Source organism: Salmo salar, unplaced genomic scaffold (assembly GCF_905237065.1).
Source record: "Salmo salar unplaced genomic scaffold, Ssal_v3.1, whole genome shotgun sequence".
NCBI classification, from domain to species: domain Eukaryota; kingdom Metazoa; phylum Chordata; class Actinopteri; order Salmoniformes; family Salmonidae; genus Salmo; species Salmo salar.
Window position 1 is genome coordinate 4,749 of NW_025549290.1, and position 17,250 is coordinate 21,998.

The following is a 17,250-nucleotide window of genomic DNA, read 5'->3' on the forward strand; positions in this document are numbered from 1 at the left end:
GAGGACCACTGGTCCAATTATACCCCAAAACTTGAGGTAAAACTCGGCCGGCAGCCCATCCATCCCAGGCACCTTCCCTTTTCCCATCCTCCTGAGAGCACTCTCAACCTCCTCGAGGGAGATCTGAGCCTCCATCACGTCTCTAATGTCCTCCGGCAATCGCCGGGACAAGTGTTCTAAAAACACATTTCCCTGCTCTACATCTATTACCCTCTCTTTAAATAAACCTCGGAAATGATCAGTTGTTACCCTGACCATTTCCTCCGGTTTTCTAACTATGCTACCATCTTCTTTCCTCACCCCATGCATTATCTTCCTACTCTGTCTGCCCCTAACCGACTTAAAGAACATAGCGGAACAAGTCTCATTATGTTCTAGAAAGCTATTATGCGCACGCTCCAGGAAAGCTCGAGCCTTCCGCTCCTGCAGCTCCCTGAGCTGCGCCTTCAGGTCAGTGGATCTCTCTCAGTCAATCGACCCGCCGAGGTTGCCTGCCTCGTACTCGAGTTCGAGCAACCTTTGGATACGATCCACCTCCCTCCTTTCCTCCCTTTTTTCCTCTTACAATATCCTATTATAAAGCCCTAATCCTTACCTTAACTAAATCCCACCACTCTAACACCCCTCGCACATGGACCGGAGGCCTTCAAGCCCCGAAAGAAACCAAAAAAGGTGTCGACGAAAGCTTGCTCCTCCAGCACATCCCGATCTAATTTCCAGTACCCCTACCGAAGAGGCAGACTGGCGGCCCCACCTGCAGGAGCACCCCGTCGTGATCTGAGAAGAAAACAGGCAACAGCCGCCCAGACAACTGACCCAAAGACCTAGATAGAAAAATATAGTCGAGCCTCCGCGCAACCCCCCGAGAGTTGCGCCATGTGGGACCCGCCATTGTCGGAGTAGTGTGCAGGCCTCCATCAACCAGACCATGGCAAGCCATAAGCCCGGTGATGGAGCCTGCACTACTATCACCCCCTACCCCTAAATCTATATTAAAATCCCCCCCCTATCACTAAGTGCCTATTTGTAACACACAGGGGCGTCAGACAGTCCACCATCTCCCTCCTGTCTGCCGCCACCTGTGGCCCATACACCACCACTAACCTATACCTACTATCCCTAAAAGTGACATCCATCCCCATAACCCTCCCCTGCATAACCACAAAAGAACCCTCCACCTTTACATCTCTGTGCCCACACAAAATCCTTACCCCCGATGAGTGCACTCCCCCGATCCCCCAAACCGACTCTCCCTTGTCCCACTCCCTTCTAAACCTATTGACATCCCCACCATCCCTCAGGTGAACTTCCTGTAGAAAACAGAAATCAAAACCCACCCCTTCTAGAAAACTAAACACCGCCCTCCTCTTAACAAAATCCCTTAACCCTCTTACATTTAAGCTAACAAAAGTAATCATCTTGAAAGAAAATTAAATTAAAATCAATACAAAACAACCTAACATCACCCAAATACTAAACCCAATGAAAACAAAAACAGGAGGCTCACCCGATGCTCCCCTGCTCCATCTCCACCGGCGGGGACTCCCTCCGCACTCCCGACGTCCCCCCGTCTTCCTCCATCCCACCAATCCAGGATGATGGAATGGTGTTTGGCCGCTGAGTTTCCTGTACCCTGGGTTGACCCCCCACCTCCTCCACTTCCCCCTCCTCGTAACTTGTTGGGAAGAGAGTGGGAGAGCCCATGTCCTCAATCAAGAACAGCGTCCCCCCATCCTTGTTGGGTTGTTCCACAACCCCTGGAGTTGAGGGGCTGGGGAAGCCAGCGAGGACACAGATTTTCTCCCAGCCCCATCGCTCGCTTGGCCACCCCCTCCCCCTCTCGCTGTCCTCCGAGCCCCCTTCCTTTTTCCTTTCTTTTTTTTCGGTGTTTGGTGTAGCGGGGAAACACCACCCCCCCTCCCCCCCAGCTCCTCCACCATTCCCCTCACTCTCCTCCACTAGGGCACTTGATGTTATGCTGTCCCCCCACTCCCTCCCACCCTCCCCTCCTCCTCGTCTTCTGGTCCTTCCGCCGTCTCCTTCTTCCCCACCTCTTCCTCCTCTGCTGCTCTCTCTGGCTCCTCCACTTCCTTGCTTCTTCCTGCTTCCTTTCCTTTCTCTCCTCCTGGTTCTCCTGCTCCCTTGCCATCTCCATCTCTTCCTGCTGCCGCTCTTCCCTCCTCTGAGGCCTTCACCTCTGGGCCTGTAGTCGGGTCTTGTTCTTGGCCTCCTCCCCTCCTCTTCTTCCCCCATCCCCCGCTCCTGTCCCCCCTCCAGCTGCAGACGCGTATGACCGCTGACGAGCCGGGCATCCCCGCCACAGGTGTGCGGATGAGCCACACCCGTGGCACGCCTTCGGCTCGTCACAGTCCCAAGACTCGTGCTCTCCAGATCCACAAAATCGGCATTTTCTCGTGCTGCACGAGGCTAGGATATGACCGTAGGCCATACAGCGCCTGCAAAACGGGGCTGACGTGCATAAAATAATGTCCCCCTGTCAGCCCCCAGGGAGAACATTGCCGGGGATGAAGGTAGCCACCCAGCCCCTTCGGGTCCTCCCCTGAGGAGGGCCTGGAAACCCCTTCGGCCACTCCAAAATCCAAGTGAATCTTTGAGGGCCCTTGCTGAGGAGACATTATCCATATATCTCCCCAGAAAGGCCCTCACCTCCTCATCTTTGACATACGGATTGTACATGTTTACAGTTACAACCCTGTAATTATTCCTCGCAAGGCTGGTCACCTCATAATTGCACATTGGCTTCGTGCCTCCCACTGCTTTCGCCTTTCTTAGTACCTCCTTGTGTTTTTCTTCTGTGTGTAATGCCACGTCAAAAGCTCCTTCCAATTAGTTCCCTTGTAGGCAAAACACGTCCTTAACTGACAGCTTGAAGATTCCAATCAAGATAGTCCTTCCAAATGTTTCCCGTCCAAACGGATCCAACTCCTTGTTCTTCCACGAAAAACGAACCGTGTTTGCAAGCCCGATCACAGGGACCGACCTGTATGAAGTATTTTGCGCCATCTCTGCTAGGAGATTGGCGCCCTCGACTTCCTCTCTTGCTTCCTTCTCCGAAAGGGAAAAAAAACCCAAAAAGATAAACAAAGAACAAAATGGCCGAGATACAATACCCAAAAAATTAAAAAAAACTTACCGCTCTCCTGTCGTCGACCTTTTGACTCAGCGAGCTCTGGGGCACCTCGGTACCAAGCTTGATCTGAGCCAAAAGGCCGAGAGCGATAACCCACAAATTGACCCCTGCACCCGCTCGGCCCCGGGGGCCTCGGCAGACCTCATCGGTTTGGCAAAAGTTGGCTCCTCCTCACCCAACGCTTCCCTGGTGACAGGCGGGTGTGTTTTTTTAAAAGTCGCTAATGCGTCGTTAGGTCACTAGCTTCTGGTGAAGTTTCCTGGGAACATCCCTTTCTCGTCCGTCAGCCCCCCCTCGCTTCGTTCATATTGTCCGGCAGCCCCCCACCATCTCCCTCAGCTCCTCCACCCGTGATCTCACCTCTTTACTGTCCCCCCACTCCTTCACTCCTTCTCCTACTGGTCCCGCCACCACTGCCTTCTCTTTCTCCTCCCTTTCTGTTTCTTTCTTCTCCACCACCTTCTTCCCTGTCTCCTTCCTTTCTGTCTCTTTCTTCTCCACCACCTTCTTCCCTGTCTCCTTCCTTTCTGTCTCTTTCTTCTCCACCACCTTCTTCCCTGTCTCCTTCCTTTCTGTCTCTTTCTTCTCCACCACCTTCTTCCCTGTCTCCTTCCTTTCTGTCTCTTTCTTCTCCACCGCCGTCTTCTCTATCTCCTCCCTCTCTGTTTCCTTCTCCGTCTCCTTCTCCACCGCTGTCTTCTCTGACCCCTCCACTCTCTTATCTCCTTCCTCCTCCTGCTCCTTCTCTCCTTCAGCCTCCTGCTCCTCCTCTCCTTCAGCCTCCCGCCCCTCCGATTCCACCGTGTCCACTTCTTCCTTTTCTTCTTCTGCTCCTGCTGTCGTTCCTTCCTTCTCCCGCACTGTGTCCTTTTTCCTCCGTGCCTTTTCTTTCCTCTTGTTCCTCTCCTCTTCTTCCCCCATCCTCCGCTCTCGCTCCCCCCTGCTGCAGACGCGTGTGACCGCTGACGCGCCGGGCATCCACGCCACAGGTGCGTCAGCATGCCACACCCGTGACATGCCTTCGGCGCGTCACAGTTCCTCGCCTCGTGCTCGGCAGATCCACAATACCTGCATTTCTTTATGCTGCACGAGGCGAGGATATGACCATAGGCCATACAGCGCCTGCAGAACGGGGGCTGACGTGCATAGTACAACGTCCCCTGTCAGCCCCAGGGAGAACATCGCCGGAGGATGGAGGTAGCCTCCCAGGCCCCCTGGGTCTTCTCTAAGAAGGGCCTGATACCCTCTCTTCCCAGTCCAAAACCCTAGTGAGTCCTTGAGGAGCCTTCCTGAGGAGATGTTGTCCATATATCTCCCCAGGAAAGTCCTCACCTCTTCTTCCTTCACGTGAGGGTTATACATAGTGACCGTCACAAACCTAAAATTGGTCTTTGCCAAGCTCTTCACCGCATAGTGACACATAGGTCGTACGTCCACTAAATCCCTCACCTTCCGCATCGTCTCCTCATGCTGCTTCTCCGTATGGAAACTAACATCATACGCGCCCTCTAATGGATTGTCCTGGAGGCATAAAACGTCCTTTACCCCAAGCTTGAGCAAACCCATCAGGATAGTTCTCCCGAACGTTTCCCTCCCGAATTGCTCCACCTCCTTATCCTTCCACGCAAATCTTGCCGTGTTGGCCAGTCCGACCCCGGAACAGTCCTGTTCGGGATATTCTCCTCCATGTTCTTCGGTAAAGAAAACAACTCTCTTCAAAAAGAAGCCGCACAAAAACAAAAAACTTTCCTCCCTCCTGCCTTCCTTCGACCTTTTGGCTCAGCGGGCTTTGGGGCACCTCGGTACCAAGCTTGATCTGAGCCAAAAGGCCGAGAAGCGATAACCCACAAATTGACCCCTGCACCCGCCGGTCCCCGGGGCCTCGGCAGACCTCATCGGTTTGGCAAAAGTTGGCTCCTCCTCACCCAACGCTTCCCTGGTGACAGGCGGGTGTGTTTTTTTTAAAAGTCGCTAATGCGTCGTTAGGTCACTAGCTCTTTAATCCTAGTGCGACTATTTGTTCAATGCCCGGCAAATACACCAGTCATCGTCGGGCTTGAACTCAATTGCCCGAGCGACTACTTTGAGTGGAAAAAATACGCCGGTCGGTCAGCCGGCTTCAAGTCAAACGCCTGAGCAAAAGTCTCGGCGTCATCTCTGTCAATTTCTCTTGAAACAAGATACCGGGCTCTGCCAGAAGCAAAGCCCTTCCAAAAATACGTTGAACTCGTAAGTGTTCCTCTCCACGGAAGTCTTTAGTAAAAGGCGAAAGGCTTGTGCGTAATGAAGAGAAACCAGAGTCGTATGGAAGTCAGAGGTCGGGGCCCGAGACACACACGGTGCACTCTAGGCCGGGTCCCCGCGGGTGGTCCCCGAACCCACTCTTCCAAGTTTTCGAGGGCTGTGGGTAAAAAGTCACAGACAGACAGACAGACAGACAGATAGAAATCCGGAGATAGATTTTGGGAAAAAACACAATCCTGGTGAAGTGATTGTATTTTTGGGGGGCTCAAAAACACAACACACACACACACACACACACACAATCCTGGTGAAGTGATTGTATTTTTTGGGGGGCCTCAAAACACACACACACACACACACACACACACACACACTCCTGGCCAATGTTTTTTTTTTTTTACGTAAAATGGCGGGAAAACGGGGGGACCCCCATGAAGGGGGCTTCGCACTTGTTTCAGTTTGGATGATTCTTCTTTTTCATTCCTTCTCTTCTTCTGCTAGCTGTTTTACATAGCTTGGTGTATTTCTTTTTCCTTGACAATGGGAGAAAAGTGTTGCACCGTTCCCGGAGGTACTGCAATACCGGTCGATGCGTGGAGCGGACGGAGCAAGCCCCATTTCCGACTCCCTGTTCGAAAAATCCATTTAATATGTAGTCCCCCGATGGGGACGTATCAGATATTAAACTGATAAGAACAGATTTTTTTATTAGAAAAAATAATTTATTACGTTCAATACCATTCATTCTTTACAAAATCATATATTCCTTCAAACTCAAATAATGGTATTTTAATTTATAAAACAAACCAAAAACCCCAAAACAAAACTCAGGGGAGCATCATCCCTCCCCGTCATCCTAAACCCTAACTTTCCCTATCTTCCCGTCCCTAATCTAAAATAACCCCAGCCCTAATCCCCCTTCCATCTCTCCCGGGCAGCATGCTGCCCCACTTCCTCTCCTCCTCTTCATCCTCCCTCTCAAATCTCCTTCCACCCTCCTCACTATTCCTTCCACCCCCAATCTTTCCCTGTCTTAACCATGTTCTGCCTGGCTTCCCACAGCCCCCGGCTTAAAGAGGCTCATGAGAAGCCAGAGCAGAAACCTATCCCTATCCGTCCCCTCGCTCTCCCTACACCTCTCTCTAGCCTAGCCCAAGTCAAAACAAAATCCCCTCTAACCCTTCCTAACAACACCCGTGCCTTTGCCCATACTACTCCGGCAATGGCACAGTCCCAAAAGACATGGCGCACAGTCTCCTCCCTGCCACAAGAAAGCCTTGGGCAGGTGGGGGGATCGCGCCAAGCTATGCCGGTACATGGTGGAGCGTACCGGCAAACACTTGTGGAGGCTCAACCAATTCAGGTCCTTGAGCCTGTTGTCTAGACCCCGCGCCTGCACTCCCTCCCAGACCACCGCCGGGATGCCCACTACAGGTGCCGGACTTACTGCCCGTCTGACCTCCTCGTACAGGTGCCTGTGGTCTAAACCTACTCGGGCAACTTCAACCTCGGGGTGTGCACGCAGCCACTTGGCCGCATGACCAAAGTGCCACGGCAGCTGTTCCGCCCGAGGACCCGTGTTAGACCACACCATTACGCTTCTCGCCTGATACGAGAAGAACACCCGCAGGAGGTAACCGGATGGGTGTAGTACCGGCTGAGCAAGCTCCGTCAACAGAAAGGAAACAAAAATTGCGTCCAGCTTGAGGGGGAGATGTGGTACCCCCCTACCTCCCTCCCCGATGGGACAGATCATGCGTGCCCTGGCGACCCACTCGTGAATGCACCAGCCTCACTAGATGCCTCCTCAGACAAGCCGGCAATGGGTAGATGTACGCCAAGTACAATAGAGATGGCAATACATCCACCTTGAGAACCAGGACCTTGCCTAAAAAGGACAACGACCTAGCCCTCCACATTGCTAGCTTCCTCTGTACCACTGCGATGCCCATGTTCCAGTTCAGCGTCGCTGAGCCGGAGGTCTCAAAATGGACCCCGAGTATCCTCAGGGCCCCGTTACAGAGAGATAACCCTCCGGGCACATCCGTCCTACCACTCCATCTTCCGAAAAACTTAACGGAAGACTTCGGCGTGGTTAAGAACCGCCCCCGACGCTCGGGTGAAGTCCCCAATGATGGCAAGGGACCTTGTCAGGCACGAGTCCTTGCAAAGCAACAAGGAGGTGTCGTCGGCGTACTGTGTCAACTTTACACGGAGACCGCCACTTCCAGGAATCAGCAAGCCTTCCACCCCTGTGTCTGCCCTAATGGCAGCCCCCAGAGGCTCCATGTACAGAACGAAGAGGAGTGCCGAGAGCGGGCATCCCTGCCTGACCCCAGACGAGAGGTCAAAAACGTCACCTAAGTGACTGTTTACGCTAACTCCGGCACCCCGCTCCGACATATAAAGTACAGATCCATCCTATAAACTTCTCCCCAAATCCTAATCTACCTAACACCCTGAATAGAAAGGATCTATTCACGCGATCAAAGGCTTTCGCCTGATCTAGCGCTGCTACCATTAAAGGCAGCCCTCTATCTTCTACCCAAGCGATGGAGTCCCTGATCAACTGTAGGTTCCATCTGATCGAGCGACCCTCTACCCCGCACGTCTGATCCTCATGGACGACGTAGGGAAGGGCTGTGCGCAACCGGTCCGCTAAAACCTTTGCAAGTAGCTTGTAGTCTACGCACAGCATGGTCAACGGCCGCCAGTTGCCAAGGTCAGTTGCTTCCCCCTTCTTATAAAGAAGTGACAGCACACCGACAGCCATTGATCCCCCGGGACCCCCGTCTCGAGGATGGCCTTCAAGACTTCGAGGACCACTGGTCCAAGTATACCCCAAAACTTGAGGTAAAACTCGGCCGGCAACCCATCCATCCCAGGCACCTTCCCTTTTCCCATCCTCCTGAGAGCACTCTCAACCTCCTCGAGGGAGATCTGAGCCTCCATCACATTTCTAATGTCCTCCGGCAATCGCCGGGACAGGTGTTCTAAAAACACATTTCCCTGCTCTACATCTATTACCCTCTCTTTAAATAAACCTTGGAAATGATCAGTTGTCACCCTGACCATTTCCTCCGGCTTTCTAACTATGCTGCCATTTTCTTCCCTAACCCCATGCATTATCTTCCTACTCTGTCTGCCCCTAACCGACTTAAAGAACATAGAGGAACAAGTCTCATTATGTTCTAAAAAGCCATTATGCGCACGCTCCAGGAAAGCTCGAGCCTTCCGCTCCTGCAGCTCCCTGAGCTGCGCCTTCAGGTCAGTGGATCTCTCCCAGTCAATCGACCCGCCGAGGTTGCCTGCCTCGTACTCGAGTTCAATCAACCTTTGGATACGATCCGCCTCCCTCCTTTCCTCCCTTTTTTTCCTCTTACAATATCCTATTATAAAAGCCCTAATCCTTACCTTAACTAAATCCCACCACTCTAACACCCCCTCGCACATGGACCGGAGGCCTTCAAGCCCCCGAAAGAAACCAAAAAAGGTGTCGACGAAAGCTTGCTCCTCCAGCACATCCCGATCTAATTTCCAGTACCCCCTACCGAAGAGGCAGACTGGCGACCCCACCTGCAGGAGCACCCCGTCGTGATCTGAGAAGAACACAGGCAACAGCCGCCCAGACAACTGACCCAAAGACCTAGATAGGAAAATGTAGTCGAGCCTCCGCGCAACCCCCGGGAGTTGCGCCATGTGGGACCAGCCATTGTCGGAGTAGAGTGCAGGCCTCCATCAACCAGACCATGGCAAGCCATTAGCCCGGTGATGGCGCCTGCACTACTATCACCCCTACGCCTAAATCTATATTAAAATCCCCCCTCCTATCACCAAGTGCCTATTTGTAACACACAGGGGCGCCAGACAGTCCACCATCTCCCTCCTGTCTGCCGCCACCTGTGGCCCATACACCACAACTAACCTATATCTACTATCCCTAAATGTTACATCCACCCCCAAAACCCTTCCCTGCATTACAACAAACGTGCCCTCCACCTTAACCTCCCTATTCCCACACAAAATCCCCACCCCTGTAGAGTGCACCCCACCTATACACCAAACTGACTCCCCCTTATCCCACTCCCTACTAAATCTATTTACATCCCCTCCATCCCTCAGGTGAACCTCCTGTAAAAACAAACATCAAAACCCACACCTTCCAAATAACTAAAAACCGCCCTCCTTTTAACAAAATCCCTTAAACCCCTTACATTTAAACTAAAAATATTAACAGAAATATGTCATTTAAAAATAAAATTACATCAACATAATTAAGCCACAAAATAACAAAAACAGGAGGCTCACCCGATGCTCCCCTGCTTCGTCTCATCCGGCGGGGACGTCTTCTCCTCTCCTGACGTCCCCCGTCTTCCTCCATCTCTCCAACCCAGGATGCAGGTATGGTGTTAGGCACCTGGAGTGCCCTGCATCCTGGGTTCCCCACCAACACCCTCCTCTCCTCTCTCCCAAAGGCAGCTGGACTGAGGGAGAGCAGGAGACCCACCTCCCCAAGCAGGAGTGACCCCCTCCGACACCCAGCCCAGCGCCACGCCCTGGGAGTCTCCCCCACCAGATGTTGGGGGCTGAGGCAAACAGCGATGCCAGGCGTTCTTCCCTCCCCATTGCACTCTTGGCCACCCCCTCCCCCTCACCCCCTCCCTCTCAAGCATGCCGAGCTCCCCCTCTTCCCTTTCTTCTTTGCTTTGGAGGCAGCGGAGAGACACACTCCCCCTCTCCGCCAGCTTCTCCACCATCCCCTCATCTCCTCCACTAGGGCGCTCGACATGCTGTCCCCCCACTCCTCACCCCCTTCCCCCTCCTCCTCCCCAGCCCCCGCCACCGGCACCCCCTCCACCACCTCTCCCTCCCTTGTCGGTGTCTCTCGCCTCCTCCACTCCCTTCTTCCTTTCTCTTCTCCTTTTTCTCTCCCGTGTCTTCTTTCTCCCCCTGCCTCTCCTGCTGTCGCTCCTTGCTCCTCTTCTTTCCGTTCTTTTCTCTTGTCCTTTTCCTGTGATGTCCTTCCTTCCCCTCTTCTTCCCCCATCCCCGCTCCTGCTCCCCCCAGCTGCAGACGCGTATGACCTCTGACGAGCCGGGCACTCCCGCCACAGGTGTGCAGACGAGCCACACCCGTGGCACGCCTTGGGCTCGTCGCAGTCCCTCGCCTCGTGCTCCGCAGATCCACAAAATCTGCACTTTTTGTGCTGCACGAGGCGAGGTATGACCGTAGGCCATACAACGCCTGCAGAACGGGGCTGACGTGCGTAAAACAACGTCCCCCTGTCAGCCCCCAGGGAGAACATCGCAGGAGGATGGAGGTATCCACCCAATCCCTTAGGGTCCTCCCTGAGGAGTGCCTGGAAACCCCGCCTGCCATTCCAGAACCCCAGGGAGTCCCTGAGGAGTCTCGCCGTTGATACGTTGTCCATAAACCTCCCCAGGAATGCCCTCACCTCCTCGTCCTTCACATGCGGGTTGTATAGGTTAACAGTCACCACCCTAAAGTTATTCTTCGCCAGACTTGAGACCTTGTAGTAACTTCAAAGGCCTCGTATCTCCCACAGCCTTCACCTTCTTCATGATCTCGTCATGATTGCACCTCCGTGTAGAAGGTGACATCATAGGCTCCTTCTATTGGGTTCCCCTGGAGGCAAAAAACGTTCTTTAACCGTCCAGATTCAGGATCCCCATCAAGACAGATCTCCCGAATGTTTCTCTCCCGATTGGCTCCATCTCCTTTGCTCTCCATGCAAACCGCACCGTGTTTGCAAGTCCAATCCCAGGAACCGATCTTTTGGATACATTTTGCGCCATCTTGTCTCGGTAAAGCTTGTGTTCTCAATAAAAATAAGCCGTTTGGTGAAAAACCAAATCCTCACAAAAAATTACCTCCCTCCTACCTTCCGACCTTTTGACTCAGCGAGCTCTGGGGCACCTCGGTACCAAGCTTGATCTGAGCCAAAAGGCCGAGAAGCGATAACCCACAAATTGACCCCTGCACCCGCTCGGCTCCCGGGGCCTCGGCAGACCTCATCGGTTTGGCAAAAGTTGGCTCCTCCTCACCCAACGCTTCCCTGGTGACAGGCGGGTGTGTTTTTTTAAAAGTCGCTAATGCGTCGTTAGGTCACTAGCTCTTTAATCCTAGTGCGACTATTTGTTCAATGCCCGGCAAATACACCAGTCATCGTCGGGCTTGAACTCAATTGCCCGAGCGACTACTTTGAGTGGAAAAAATACGCCGGTCGGTCAGCCGGCTTCAAGTCAAACGCCTGAGCAAAAAGTCTCGGCGTCATCTCTGTCAATTTCTCTTGAAACAAGATACCGGGCTCTGCCAGAAGCAAAGCCCTTCCAAAAATACGTTGAACTCGTAAGTGTTCCTCTCCACGGAAGTCTTTAGTAAAAGGCGAAAGGCTTGTGCGTAATGAAGAGAAACCAGAGTCGTATGGAAGTCAGAGGTCGGGGCCCGAGACACACACGGTGCACTCTAGGCCGGGTCCCCGCGGGTGGTCCCCGAACCCACTCTTCCAAGTTTTCGAGGGCTGTGGGTAAAAAGTCACAGACAGACAGACAGACAGACAGACAGACAGACAGACAATCCTGGTGAAGTGATTGTATTTTTGGGGGCTCAAAAACACACACACACACACACAATCCTGGTGAAGTGATTGTATTTTTGGGGGCTTCAAAACACACACACACACACACACACACAATCCTGGTGAAGTGATTGTATTTTTTGGGGGGCTCAAAACACACACACACACACACACACACACACACACACTCCTGGCCAATGTTTTTTTTTTTTTTTAAGTAAAATGGCGGGAAAACGGGGGACCCCCATGAAGGGGCTTCGCACTTGTTTCAGTTTGGATGATTCTTCTTTTTCATTCCTTCTCTTCTTCTGCTAGCTGTTTTACATAGCTTGGTGTATTTCTTTTCCTTGACAATGGGAGAAAAGTGTTGCACCGTTCCCGGAGGTACTGCAATACCGGGTCGATGCGTGGAGCGGACGGAGCAAGCCCCATTTCCGACTCCCTGTTCGAAAAATCCATTTAATATGTAGTCCCCCGATGGGGGACGTATTAGATATTAAACTGATAAGAACAGATTTTTTTAGAAAAAATAATTTATTACGTTCAATGCCATTCATAATCAATACAAAATCATACCTTTCATACAAAATCAATAGAATGGCATTTTTAATTTACAAAACAAAACAAACCAAAACCCCAAAACAAAACTCAGGGGAGCATCGTCCCTCCCCGTCATCCTAAACACTACCTTTCCCTATCTTCCCGTCCCTATTCTAAAATAACCCCAGCCCTAATCCCCCCTTCCATCTCTCCCGGCAGCGTGCTGCCCCCACTTCTCTCCTCCCTCTTCATCCTCCCCCTCAAATCTGCTTCCACCCTCCTCACTATTCCTTCCACCCCCCAATCTCTCCCTGTCTTGACCATGTTCTGCCTGGCTTCCCACAGCCCTCGCAAAGAGGCTCATGAGAAGCCAGAGCAGAAACCTATCCCTATCCGTGCCCCTCGCTCTCCCTACACCTCTCTCTAGCCTAGCCCAAGTCAACACAAAATCACCTCTAACCCTTCCTAACAACACCCGTGCCTTTGCCCATACTACTCCGGCAATGGCACAGTCCCAAAAGACATGGCGCACAGTCTCCTCCCTGCCACAAGAAGGTCTTGGGCAGGTGGGGGATCGCGCCAAGCTATGCCGGTACATGGTGGAGCGTACCGGCAAACACTTGTGGAGGCTCAACCAATTCAGGTCCTTGAGCCTGTTGTCCAGGCCCCGCGCCTGCACTCCCTCCCAGACCGCCGCCGGGATGCCCACTACAGGTGCCGGACTTACTGCCCGTCTAACCTCCTCGTACAGGTGCCTGTGGTCTAAACCTACTCGGGCGACTTCAACCTCGGGTGCGCACGCAGCCACTTGGCCGCATGGCCAAAGTGCCACGGCAGCTGTTCCGCCCGAGGACCCGTGTTAGACCACACCATTACGCTTCTCGCCTGATACGAGAAGAACACCCGCAGGAGGTAACCGGACGGGTGTAGTACTGGCTGAGCAAGCTCCGTCAACAGAAATGAAACAAAAATTGCGTCCAGCTTGAGGGGGAGATGTGGTACCCCCTACCTCCCTCCCCGATGGGACAGATCATGCGTGCCCTGGCGACCCACTCGTACCTGCCACCCCACATGAACTGAAACACCAGCCTCACTAGAGGCCTCCTCAGACAAGCCGGCAATGGGTAGATGTACGCCAAGTACAATAGAGATGGCAGTACATCCACCTTGAGAACCAGGACCTTGCCTAAAAAGGACAACGACCTAGCCCTCCACATTGCTAGCTTCCTCTGTACCACTGCGATGCCCATGTTCCAGTTCAGCGTCGCTGAGCCGGAGGTCTCAAAATGGACCCCGAGTACCCTCAGGGCCCCGTTACAGAGAGATAACCCTCCGGGCACATCCGTCCTACCACTCCATCTTCCGAAAAACTTAACGGAAGACTTCGCGTGGTTAAGAACCGCCCCGACGCTCGGGTGAAGTCCCCAATGATGGCAAGGGACCTTGTCAGGCACGAGTCCTTGCAAAGCAGCAAGGATGTGTCGTCGGCATACTGTGTCAACTTGACACGGAGACCGCCACTTCCAGGGATCAGCAAGCCCTCCACCCCTGTGTCTGCCCTAATGGCAGCCCCCAGAGGCTCCATGTACAGAACGAAGAGGAGAGCCGAGAGCGGGCATCCCTGCCTGACCCCAGACGAGAGGTCAAAACGTCACCTAAGTGACTGTTTACGCTAACTCGGCACCCCGCCCCGACATATAATGTACGGATCCATCCTATAAACTTCTCCCCAAATCCTAATCTACCTAACACCCTGAATAGAAAGGATCTATTCACGCGATCAAAGGCTTTCGCCTGATCAAGCGCTGCTACCATTAAAGGCAGCCCCCTGTCTTCTACCCAAGCGATGGAGTCCCTGATCAACTGTAGGTTCCATCTGATAGAGCGACCCTCTACCCCGCACGTCTGATCCTCATGGACGACGTAGGGAAGGGCTGTGCGCAACCGGTCCGCTAAGACCTTTGCTAAGAGCTTATAAGTCTACGCACAGCATGGTCAACGGCCTCCAGTTGCCAAGGTCAGTTGCTTCCCCCTTCTTATAAAGAAGTGACAGCACACCGACAGCCATTGATCCCCCCGGGACCCCCGTCTCAAGGATGGCCTTCAAGACTTCGAGGACCACTGGTCCAAGTATACCCCAAAACTTGAGGTAAAACTCGGCCGGCAACCCATCCATCCCAGGCACCTTCCCTTTTCCCATCCTCCTGAGAGCGCTCTCAACCTCCTCGAGGGAGATCTGAGCCTCCATCGCATCTCTAATGTCCTCCGGCAATCGCCGGGACAGGTGTTCTAAAAACACATTTCCCTGCTCTACATCTATTACCCTTTCTTAAAATAAACCTCGGAAATGATCAGTTGTCACCCTGACCATTTCCTCCGGTTTTCTAACTATGCTACCATCTTCTTCCCTCACCCCATGCATTATCTTCCTACTCTGTCTGGCCCTAACCGACTTAAAGAACATAGCGGAACAAGTCTCATTGTGTTCTAGAAAGCCATTATGCGCACGCTCCAGGAAAGCTCGAGCCTTCCGCTCCTGCAGCTCCCTGAGCTGCGCCTTCAGGGCAGTGGATCTCTCCCAGTCAATTGACCCGCCGAGGTTGCCTGCCTCGTACTTCGAGTTCGATCAACCTTTGGATACGATCCACCTCCCTCCTTTCCTCCCTTTTTGTCCTCTTACAATATCCTATTATAAAAGCCCTAATCCTTACCTTAGCTAAATCCCACCACTCTAACACCCCCTCGCACATGGACCGGAGGCCTTCAAGCCCCGAAAGAAACCAAAAAGGCGTCAACGAAAGCTTGCTCCTCCAGCACATCCCGATCTAATTTCCAGTACCCCCCTACCGAAGAGGCAGACTGGCGACCCCACCTGCAGGAGCACCCCGTCGTGATCCGAAAAGAACACAGGCAACAGCCGCCCAGACAACTGGCCCAAAGACCTGGATAGGAAAATATAGTCGAGCCTCCGCGCAACCCCCGGGAGTTGCGCCATGTGGGACTCTGCCATTGTCGGAGTAGTGTGCAGGCCTCCATCAACCAGACCATGGCAAGCCATAAGCCCGGTGATGGAGCCTGCACTACTATCTCCCACTAAACCTAAATCTATGTTAAAATCCCCACCTATCACCAAGTGCCTATTTGTGACACACAGGGGCGCCAGACAGTCCACCATCTCCCTCCTGTCTGCCGCCACCTGTGGCCCATACACCACCACTAACCTATACCTACTATCCCTAAAAGTGACATCCACCCCCAAAACCCTCCCCTGCATTACAACAAAAGTGTCCTCTACCCTAACCTCCCTATTCCCAAACAAAATCCCCACACCCGTTGAGTGAACCCCACCTATACCCCAAATTGACTCCCCCTTATCCCACTCCCTACTAAACCTCATGACATCCCCTCCATCCCTCAGGTGAACCTCCTGTAAAAACAAACATCAAAACCCACCCCCTCTAAAAACTAAAAACCACCCTCCTTTAACAAAATCCCTTAAACCCCTTACATTTAAACTAAACAAAAATTAACAGAAAGTATAATTAATAAAATAAAAACAAAACATACACCCAACTTTAAAATTAAAACACCCAAACAAAAAACAGGAGACTCACCCGATGCTCCCCTGCTTCATCTCATCCGGCGGGACGTCTTCTCTCTCCTGACGCCCCCGTCCTCCTCCATCTCCCCAACCCAGGATGCAGGTATGGTGTTAGGCCTTGGAGTGCTCTGCATCCTGGGTTGCCACCAACACCCTCCTCTCCTTTCTTGTCAGGCCGAGGGAGAGTAGGGGACCCCAACTCCCCAAGCAGGAGTTGAGATCCCCCCCAGACAACCCACGCCCAGCGCCGCGCCCTGGGAGTCCCTCCACCAGGTGCTGAGGGGCTGAGGGAGAAAGCAAACGACAAGGCTTTTCTCCCTCCCCATCACACGCTTGGCCACCCCTCACCACCCCCCTCCTGCTCGCCTCGAGCCCCTCCTCTTCACTCTTCTTCCTAGGAGTTGGAGGCAGCGGGGGGACACTACCCCCTTCCCCGCCAGCTCCTCCACCATTCCCCTCATCTCCTCCACGAGGGCGCTCGACATGTGCACTGTCCCCCCACTCCCTCACCCCCCTCCTCCTCCTCCCTCCACAGTCCCTGTCACCGCGCCCCCTCCACCGTTGCTCTCCCTTTGTCTCTTGCTCCTCCACTCCCTTGTTTCCTTCCCCTTCCTGTTCTTCCATCTCCTTCTGCTCCCCTCCTTTCTCCTCTTCTCCTGGGCCTCTGTAACCTTCCCTGCGGGCTTTCCCTCTGGGCCCCTGTGTCGGCTTCCCTCTCCTCCTCTTCTACCCCCATCCCCTGCTCCTCCTCCAGCTGCAGACGCGTATGACCTCTGACGAGCCGGGCAATCACGCCACAGGTGCGCTGAAGAGCCACACCCGTGGCACGCCTTCGGCTCGTCACAGTCCTTGGCCTCGTGCTCGCCCGATCCACAAAATCTGCACTTTCTTGTGCTGCACGAGGCCAGGATATGACCGTAGGCCATACAGCGCCTGCAAAAGGGGGCTGACGGGCATAATACAACGTCCCCCTTTCAGCCCCCAGGGAGAACATAGCAGGGGGATGAAGGTACCCACCCGTCCCTTAGGGTCCTCTCTGAGGAGGGCCTGGAACCCTCTCCTCCCATTCCAGAAACCCAGGGAGTCCCTGAGGAGCCTCGCTGAGGAGACATTGTC

The 17,250-nt window shown here is 53.3% G+C and overlaps 2 non-coding genes and 2 pseudogenes across 2 annotated transcripts; all 4 read right to left on the reverse strand.

Moving 5' to 3' along the window:
- Positions 1 to 5,337: 5,337 nt before the first annotated feature.
- Positions 5,338 to 5,454, reverse strand: LOC123736352 (U5 spliceosomal RNA). The gene has a single exon (XR_006766068.1). It is a non-coding gene; the product is annotated as a U5 spliceosomal RNA (small nuclear RNA).
- A 490-nt stretch (positions 5,455 to 5,944) lies between these two features.
- LOC123736348 (uncharacterized) lies at positions 5,945 to 6,121 on the reverse strand (annotated as a pseudogene).
- A 5,600-nt stretch (positions 6,122 to 11,721) lies between these two features.
- Positions 11,722 to 11,838, reverse strand: LOC123736353 (U5 spliceosomal RNA). Its single transcript, XR_006766069.1, has one exon. It is a non-coding gene; the product is annotated as a U5 spliceosomal RNA (small nuclear RNA).
- A 517-nt stretch (positions 11,839 to 12,355) lies between these two features.
- LOC123736343 (uncharacterized) lies at positions 12,356 to 12,527 on the reverse strand (annotated as a pseudogene).
- Positions 12,528 to 17,250: the final 4,723 nt, after the last annotated feature.